Raw genomic sequence first — 7,878 nt, forward strand, 5'->3', positions numbered from 1 at the left:
AAAGCACCAAATCCACACTTTTAAGCTTAAATTTCAAAACTTACATTTTAACTACTGATTTTATCTACTGTTCTGATTTTATCTACTGTTTTTTCTATCAATTTTAAATCATGCTTTTTATTTGTTTTTGTTTTTTAATGTCTCTGTAAAGCATCACCTTGTTGTTGAATTGTGCTATATAAATAAACTTACCTTGCCTTCCCTATGTCTTTAAGCTCTGCACAATACAGACAGTCAGAGACCAAATGCATTCTAACATGCTGTTAAACAAAGCTTCAAACAAAGCTTCTGTTCAGTAAATAATACTTCAATTGCATAGTGGTATGGACCTGCTGGTTTCCTCAGGGTTTTTCTCCTGCCCTATCATTTTCTATCAGTTATAAGTTTCCTTTCTTTAAACATTATCCTTCATATTTTTTCACACAAAAAGGCATAAAAATCTGCCAAGGTTTACTAGTCACTGTGATAATCCCTTGTGAATAAGAGAGTAGCCAAAAGTAGCTTTTATAGTAGCTAAATCATGTTTTGTACAACATTTTTAAAATGACCACAAGAGCAAGATGAAGCCTGTCAGAATTGCGCATAACAATAGTAGAAAATACAAAATGATTTGTTGCTGTCATTTGTGTCACTGACTTTACCTGTGGCCTTTGCAGAATGGATCCACAGCATTGTGCATCCCCTCCATGCTCATCTAACAATGTCAGATTGTACAGTGTTCCTGCACAGCACTTCATCTGTGGGTCTTTAATGTTGTAGGCTTTGACCCCACAGCAGTGAATGTTTTCTGATTTGAGATGCCTGGTTGGGAAACAGAGGGACAAATTAATATCAAATAAGAAGAGTGATAAATATGTTCATAAGAGGGCGAATTACATTAGTCTATATGTGTATTGCTAGATGTTAGCATAAAAGATAATGTCTTCATTTGTGCACTGAAAAAACAGAACATCGTCAGAGTTGCTGGATCTGCGTCTATATGGCTCTGTAGTTTAAGGTTTGTATTCTTAACTAGTGATTATATGATCATGGGTCTAATGCCACGTTAGAAAGTAATGCAAAATATTGATAAGATAATTTTCTCCAGGGATTAAAAAAGGAAAAACAATGCATTACGTTTTAAAAAGCAATGAGCAATGTTCATTAACTTATTTTATTTTTTTTGTTATAACATTCCTCTCATTGACATATGACACATAACAAATAAAGAAAGACATAAACATAAATATGATCTTCTTTTGGTATTTAGGTATCGCCACAACTGGCAGCAAAGTTCGTGGAAACAAGCTCTGATAGTTACTGCATCTTACGAGCCACCAAGATTCAGCAAGTTCAGCTGTTACAAAGCCTACCATAAAACAGCAACTGAGACCTGGATATGAATAGCTACTGAGTTGTGTGATAATTCATACATTAACACTGGTTCCAGCCCATATGGCAATACAAAACATTGAATGTTGCAATAAATGCAGTTACTGAATATGAATGTACATTCATTGAACACTGGAGTCATGACAAGCATGCACATGCACAGGTTTTAACAATAAACTTAAACTGAAAAAGCACCAAGCCCAGACAGAGACTCAGAGTGATGAGGCAGAGAAATTCTTTTAGTAACTCAATGCATTGAAAGGAAAAATAGGTGTGAAAGATCTTCGGTATGTCTGGAATTTCTGCCTGTCTCGTACAGTGGGGCAAAAAAGTATTTAGTCAGCCACCGATTGTGCAAGTTCCCCCACTTAAAATGATGACAGAGGTCAGTAATTTGCACCAGAGGTACACTTCAACTGTGAGAGACAGAATGTGAAAAAAAAATCCATGAATCCACATGGTAGGATTTGTAAAGAATTTATTCGTAAATCAGGGTGGAAAATAAGTATTTGGTCACCTCAAACAAGGAAAATCTCTGGCTCTCACAGACCTGTAACGTCTTCTGTAAGAAGCTTTTCTGTCCCCCACTCGTTACCTGTATGAATGGCACCTGTTTGAACTCATCATCTGTATAAAAGACACCTGTCCACAGCCTCAAACAGTCAGACTCCAAACCCGCCATGGCCAAGACCAAAGAGCTTTCGAAGGACACCAGGAAAAGTATTGTAGACCTGCACCAGACTGGGAAGAGTGAATCTACAATAGGCAAGCAGCTTGGTGTGAAAAAATCAACTGTGGGAGCAATCATCAGAAAATGGAAGACATACAAGACCACTGATAATCTCCCTCGATCTGGGGCTCCACGCAAGATCTCATCCCGTGGGGTCAAAATGATCATGAGAACGGTGAGCAAAGATCCCAGAACCACACGGGGGGACCTGGTGAATGACCTGCAGAGAGCTGGGACCAAAGTAACAAAGGTCACCATCAGTAACACACTACAACGGCAGGGAATCAAATCCCGCAGTGCCAGACGTGTTCCGCTGCTGAAGCCAGTGCATGTCCAGGCCCGTCTGAAGTTTGCCAGAGAGCACATGGATGATACAGCAGAGGATTGGGAGAATGTCATGTGGTCAGATGAAACCAAAGTAGAACTTTTTGGTATAAACTCAACTCGTCGTGTTTGGAGGAAGAAGAATACTGAGTTGCATCCCAAGAACACCATACCTACTGTGAAGCATGGGGGTGGAAACATCATGCTATGGGGCTGTTTTTCTGCCAAGGGGACAGGACGACTGATCCGTGTTAAGGACAGAATGAATGGGGCCATGTATCGTGAGATTTTGAGCCAAAACCTCCTTCCATCAGTGAGAACTTTGAAGATGAAACGAGGCTGGGTCTTCCAACATGACAATGATCCAAAACACACCGCCCGGGCAACAGAAGGATGGCTCCGTCAAGACACCATTTGCAAAGTTCCCTAGGAAGTGGGCCTAGCCAGTCTCCAGACCTCAACCCCATAGAAAATCTGTGGCGGGAGTTGAAAGTCCGTGTTGCTCGGCGACAGCCCCAAAACATCACTGCTCTCGAGAAGATCTGCATGGAGGAATGGGCCAAAATACCAGCTACTGTGTGTGCAAACCTGGTAAAGACCTATAGTAAACGTTTGACCTCTGTTATTGCCAACAAAGGTTATGTTACAAAGTATTGAGTTGTATTTTTGTTATTGACCAAATACTTATTTTCCACCCTGATTTACCAATAAATTCTTTACAAATCCTACCATGTGGATTCATGGATTTTTTTTTCACATTCTGTCTCTCACAGTTGAAGTGTACCTCTGGTGCAAATTACTGACCTCTGTCATCATTTTAGTGGGGGAACTTGCACAATCGGTGGCTGACTAAATACTTTTTTGCCCCACTGTAAATGATTTACTTTATTAATCTCAGAGGAGATTATGTGGGCACATTGTTCCATGACAGTAAGAACAGTAACTAACTAAACCAAATAAAACAAAAAAGTGACAGAGTTACAAAAATATAACAAATAGCTCTAATTACAAATATCCCAGTACATTAAACAAAATGAAATATATACAGGTGACATTGAGGTGCTCCTCTTATCATAATGATGTTGTAATTTTGTCTGTAGAGGGTGCGATATTAAGAGTAAACAAAAAAAGCAAATATAATACCAGTGAATATGAATGTGATTTAAAAAAAATTCAAGTGTTTAAAACCATTAAAAAGACACACACACACACACACACACATACACACACACACACACACACACACACACACACACACACACCTGTGTCCATTGCAGCAGATCTCAGATGAGGCTGGTAAATTTCTGTCCCACAGCAGTGTTGTCCTGGGCTGCCATGAAACTGAGAACAACACATGGTCCCTTTAGCCGGGTTGTAAGGAATACCCATCTCTGAACATTCCTCTCCATCATCTCTGCCCTCGTACAAGCTCTTATTACAACACAGAACTCCACGTTGTGCCGAGCCATACGGCGTCTCTCCACAGCACTTGAAGAATCAGACATAATACAGTAAACTGTGCAAGCAGACACAACCAGACTGTCTCTGTAACAGCACTTGAAGAATCAGAGGCAATGAATTTAAGTGTGAAGCAATGCAGACAAAACCAGGCTTTTCCTCTACACATTCAAATGCACATAGTTGATATCCTACACACACACACACACACACACACACACACTTTTGCATTAGTTGTAACTGCTACCTATGCCTTTAGATGACCTTTAGACATCAGATCGTAAATACCCTTGGTTACTGTATAAAAGGAGCAGGGTGGAACTCAGAGCTCTCTGATCAAACTTGCATAGAAAAAGCTCTTTTTTTCTTCTGGGATCATTCTGTACCATTCCTGTCAGTGCTCCAGATTCAAGTGTTCTTTTAGTAGAATTTAATACTGAAATGAATGTGCATACATTAGCTAATTTAAAAAGATAAAAATTGTTAACCTTTGCATTAAAAAGTTAAAATTAAAACTCTTCCAGCTAAGCAGCCAGAATAACAAGTAAAGCAATTAGTCCATTACTTGATCTATCCAAGGCTTCCACGCAGATACACATCCATCACAACAGACTTGTGTGCGTGGGTTATACACAGTTGGTGTCGTCTTGCTTAGACCTAAATAGAGAGATGTGAGGGTCAGAAAGGTGGAAAGAAGAGAGAGGAGTTGCAATAAAAACTTATCAGACTGAACATGTTGAGATAAATGATATGTGGAAAAGATGACTTAGAAAGAGAAGAAAATACACGTTCCCTGTTTCGCACACTTACTACTCGAGTTTCAAATACAATACCCTCTTTAATAGACATAAGTTTATTGTCTCCATCTGCAAAGGGTAAGCGACGCACAGAGGAATTACCTGTCAGAAAAAAGAACCCTGATGGCATGTGAAGCCAAATGTGCAAAAATCAGAGTGAGGTAAAACTGTGGTAAAGTGGAGGGAATAAGTGAAAAAAGAGTTGGGTGACTTTCTGGTTCAACAACATGTCATAAAGATAACAAGTTATAGCGGTACAACAAAGTTAATGAACCCATTCAGATCTCCAGAAATGTTTTTAACAAACGAGCTGCAGTTTGCCATGTGTTGTTGGGCTAACATCCTTTTTGGAGTTTGCAGTTTATGGGAGCTAGTTTTATCCAAAAGATGTTGCTCATCTAATGAGTCATTTCCATAGTTAAGAAAAAAAAAAACACACTTGCTTTTTGTCTCTCTCCCCTCCTCTCTTTTAATTTCACTTGCTCTTTATTCATTAAAAAGCTTTGAGTAGCCAGGCTTTCATGTGTCACCTGCTTTTCCCATGACGTTGATCCTCGCAAGACAGACTTCTTAACCGTCTCAAAGTATGATGACACATGCTTCATTGTCGGTAAGCATAAAGAAATTTAGTTCACTGTCTGGATTTATCTGAGGGCAACCTGAGAAGTAAGTCAGACAGAAACAACTCTTCCCAACATTCTGTTTTTTTAGTCAAATCGTTCAGTCATTTGTCTCTGTGGCTTTATTCACAGCCTTTACTGTCGCTTCCGCCCACATTTTTTTTGCCTTATTTTCAGCAGGGTTTGTTATTGGCTAATTGTCTGCCTATAACAACAAATGTTTTACATTTAGTTGAACTCTGTTTGTGGCATGAAATACTGCTCTTTTTTGAGTTAAAGCATCAAACCATTTGTTAGGGTGTGGGGCTTGAGTAACTTGCATCATGAAAGCCTTCTTATTACTGAAAAATAAATCGAGGATTTGGAAGAACTTGCTGGCATGCAGATGTCTTTTTTTCATGTTAGACAATGCCCAGTTATTCTTTATAATAGATTACATGGTAGTAAAAGAGTACAAAGCTGGCTCGAGAACCATCACAGACGGAAAACACGTAGGGCACAGCAAAATCAAAAAAAGGAGTACAAAGGTATATGTGTTCCTGTCCCCGTCTTTTAGAACTGTTTAAGGTTTATGACTTCAAAATGAGCGAAAATTGCACCATTTCTTATTTTAATATCATTTTCGATTTACATTATTAGTTTAGTATTTTGTTGAAGTTCTTTGCTTTCACACTGATACACATAAGATACCAAAAAGCTCTAACTGCTATTGAAGCTGTATAGTTAAGATCACCCTGTGGTGCCAAGTCACATCAACTAGTAACTAACAGATAAAGTGGATAAATGTCAAAACAAACATGGAGACGGTGTTACCTGAGGCACAGAACCAGTGAGGCTTTTGATTTCTCTCACAGCACTGACTTTCCTTTGGATTGTAACATGATGACCCACAGAGGTGTGTGTTTGGTTCAGTGCTGTGGATGTACAAAGACGGGCAAAAATAAACACACAAGCTGTGCACATCACATGAACAAAACCACAAAGTCGAACACAATTAATAGTTTGTTTGTTTTTTTTGTTCTTTTGTAAACAGCATAGACTAATGTATGGCACACAAGTGTAAAATATGTATAGAGATTTCATTTAATAAAGTCAAACCGGAATAAATGGAAAGTGGAATGGTCCCTTTACCTATCTTTAGAGGTATGTGATACATCTTATATACCTATATCTGAAACCTATCCCAGCTACCATAGAGGCAAGCTACACCCTGGACAGATCACCAGCCTGACGCAGGGCTAACGCAGAGAGACAGACAACCATTTGCATTTACTCGTACAGGCAATTTGGAATCACCAATCAACCTAACACCACTAATTGCATTTCTTTGGACTGTGGGAGGAAGCCAGAGTACCCGAAGAAAACCAACACAGGCAAGGGGAGAACATGACAGAGAGAGAGAGAACTATATAAACATATAGATATGGATGTAAATTACATGAATTAAAAATTCCCCTCTTCCCCCTGCTTACCCCTTCTTCAAGCTTGGGTCCTCTGCTTGTCTACCACTACTGTGTCCGGTTCATAGCCATCACCAGTTTGTCTGTCTGTATCTGGAAGTCCCACAGGCTCTTAGTTTGGTCATTCACAACCACCCATGTCCTGTTTAGACCTCAGGACTTCCAGGCCATACTCTGCACAGATGTTCCTGTATGCTATGCTGGTGACTTGGTTATGGCGTCCTATGTATGCCCTGCCTGCTAGCATCTTGCACCCTACTGTTATGTGGCGGATTGTCTCAGTGGCATCTTTACACAGCCTGCACCTGGGGTGCTTGGTGTGGTAGACTCCAGCTTCTATGGATCTTTTGCTCAGGGCTTGTTCCTGTACTGCCATGATTAGTGCCTCTGTGTTGTCTTTGAGACTTCCAGATACAGATGGGCAAACTGGTGATAGCTTACCAACCAGACATAACAAAGGTGAAAAAGCAGAGAACAGTGCCGTGGTGATACAATTAGCTATAAGAAGCAAGATTAGAAAGAAGGACGCTTGAGAAATGCCAAGGGCTGACAAAGACCTAGAATAATTGCAAAAAGTTCCTTTAACCTACCAGTTGGGTTGAAGCTCTGTGATCTGTAAAATAAAATGGGATGTAAAATTATTGTTTAAGAAAGGACCAATACGTTTCTTTATTGACCAATCTAAGGCAATTAATACTTTTGTTACAGTGTGCTTACCTGTTTTTCCACACCTGTGGACAAAAAGCATCAAGATTTTTAAATAAGAAGGAAATATGCTTAATTTCAGCTTATATTTCAGTTTACTGAAAAAAACAAAAAACAAAACAATTTCCACTTGAAAGGCCTGTAGAGGGAAAGACAAAGTCAACATACAGGCTTCACTCACAGTAATTAGCATAAGCTTCCTTTAACCATCCAAAGGAAAATGGAAAAAGGGAAATTTGCTACAAGCAAACTAATCGAAAGCTGATTATTTTTTTAAGCAAATGTAACCATGCAGACGCCTCAGTTTGACATACCTAAAGACTGATATGTAAAGTTGGATTCAAACTACAAAATGTGTCATGAAATCCATTCAGCAAAGAATGACATGCTATTATGTACTGAGCTGACCTGGA

General features: G+C 39.3%; 1 long non-coding RNA gene across 1 annotated transcript in view; it reads right to left on the reverse strand.

Moving 5' to 3' along the window:
- LOC102299995 overlaps positions 1 to 7,835 on the reverse strand; it is a 12,675-nt gene extending 4,840 nt beyond the window's left edge. Inside the window, exons 1-6 of the long non-coding RNA XR_006053209.1 lie at positions 7,478 to 7,835; positions 7,351 to 7,373; positions 6,114 to 6,214; positions 4,449 to 4,540; positions 3,688 to 3,913; positions 642 to 801 (exon numbers count right to left, since the gene is read on the reverse strand). This is a non-coding gene — a long non-coding RNA (uncharacterized LOC102299995). The remainder of the gene's footprint in view (positions 1 to 641; positions 802 to 3,687; positions 3,914 to 4,448; positions 4,541 to 6,113; positions 6,215 to 7,350; positions 7,374 to 7,477) is intronic.
- Between the last annotated feature and the right edge of the window lie 43 nt (positions 7,836 to 7,878).

This window comes from Haplochromis burtoni, unplaced genomic scaffold (assembly GCF_018398535.1).
Source record: "Haplochromis burtoni strain Fernald_Lab_line unplaced genomic scaffold, NCSU_Asbu1 Contig_700, whole genome shotgun sequence".
Taxonomy (NCBI): Eukaryota; Metazoa; Chordata; class Actinopteri; order Cichliformes; family Cichlidae; genus Haplochromis; species Haplochromis burtoni.